This window comes from Pteropus vampyrus, unplaced genomic scaffold (assembly GCF_000151845.1).
Source record: "Pteropus vampyrus isolate Shadow unplaced genomic scaffold, Pvam_2.0 Scaffold494, whole genome shotgun sequence".
NCBI classification, from domain to species: Eukaryota; Metazoa; Chordata; class Mammalia; order Chiroptera; family Pteropodidae; genus Pteropus; species Pteropus vampyrus.
The window spans coordinates 273,331-275,347 of NW_011889275.1; positions in this window are offsets into that span (position 1 = coordinate 273,331).

The window sequence follows — 2,017 nt, forward strand, 5'->3', positions numbered from 1 at the left end:
GAACGTGACAGGGCAGGGACCACGGAGAACTTAGGAAAGAATAAGTATTCAACAAATGCTGTTGAAATAATTGCTCATCCTTACGGGAAAAAAAAGTGAACCTGAATTTCTACTTCACGTCTCACAAAAATCAACTTCGGGTGGGGTAAAGACTTAAATGTGGAAGTCAAAACTTTAGAGAATAATGAAGGAGAATGTCTTTGGGGCAAGGAAGGATTTCTTAAACGAGTCCCTTAAGTACCCCATAGAAGCACTCGGAAATTTGACCACATTAAAATTAAGATCACAAACAGCAATGTCAAGGAAGTAAAAGAACAAGTTACAGATTTGCAGAATATATAAAGACTACCAATTATCAAGGAGAAGTCCAGTATAAAAAAAAACCCCAAATGTATTTAAAATCTTTTATATGAAATCTATGTAAAAGCTTACAACAGAGAAGAACATGAGAATAGCAAATAAGCAGATAAAAAGATGCCCGGTCTGATTAATAATTGGGGACATGCAAATTAAGACTACAATGAGATACCACGTTCCACTTATCAGACTCGGGGGGGAAAAAAAAGTGTCAGTGACGATGTAGAGGATTAGAAGGGTGCATTGTTCACAAAAGCAGAAAATGGAAACACAAATGTTCATCTTTGAAATGCACAAATGCCAGCCAGCACAGAGCACGTTCACGTGGCATCTCTCCCAGAGAACTCCATGCCACGGTGACAACGCATGAACTGCAGCCACAGGCACCGGAGGGAACAACAAATCTTTGTGATACAAGTTTGCTTCTAAAAAGCACGTTGCAAAACGCACACAGGTGTTTATAGGAGCTTTATTTATAAGCGCCAAACCTTAGAAGTAACCGAAATGTCCTTCGGGAGGTGAATGGATCAATCAACTGTGGTCCATCCAGACACTGGAATCTTACCCATTGCTAAAAGGAAATGAGCTCTCAAGGCATAAGAAGATTTGGAAGAACCTTAAATGCCAGCCTGAAAAGGCCGTGAACTGTATCCTTCCAACTACAGGACGCTCTGGAAAAGGCATAACTATGGAGACAGTAGAAAGATCAGTGGTTGCCAGGGGTTGGGGGAGGGACCGCAGAGGGTTTTTACTCTGTATGATACTATAATTATGGATGCATGTCATTACACGTTTTTCCAAACTGATGTACCCTGATGGAAACTTTGGGTGATAATGATGTGTCTATATAGGTTCGTCACAGGTAGCAAATGCGCCACTCTGGTCGGGGAGACTATATATGTTTGGGTCAAGGGGTGTCTGAAAACTCTCTGTTACCTTCCTCTTAACTTTGTTGTGAACCTAAAACTGCTCTAAAAAAAAAAAAAAAAAGACTTTAATAATAAGGCGAGCTGCAGAGGACATACAGGAAGATATGGCTATCGGTTGAATTGTGACCCCCCTCCCAAAAGTCATACGTTGAAACCCTAACCCCCAATACCTTAGGATGTGACTGTATCTGAGACAAGGGTCTTTAGAGTGGTTAAGTTAAAATGAGGACTAGTAGGGTGGGCCCCGTCCCAAGCTGACCGGTGTCCTTATAAGAAGAGGCCATTTGTACACACGGAGACACCACAGATGCCCATGCACGGAGAAAGAGGATGCAGCGTGAAGGTGTTCACCTGCAAGCCAGGGAGAGAGGCCCAGAAGGAACCGACCCTGCCAACACCTTCACTTCAGACTTCCAGCCTCCAGAACTGAGAAATAAGTTTCTGTTATTTAAAAAACACTCGGTCTGTGGTACTTTTTATGGCAGCAATGACGGGAGTGTGTGGAGCGGGTTGAGGGGGTTGGGGGGGGTGGGTGAAGGATGGGAAAAGGGAAGGGTGCCTTAACAGTAATGCTATGCTCTCGAATAGGATGGTAGGCTAACGGGTGGTCTTTTTAAGCCTCCAAATTGACACGTATGTTATTTCACACATATCAGATATTACATAATTGCCAAAAAGACTGTTTTTAAGGCGGAGCTAGTGTTCTATCTCCTGCCACCTCGTTGCCCCCA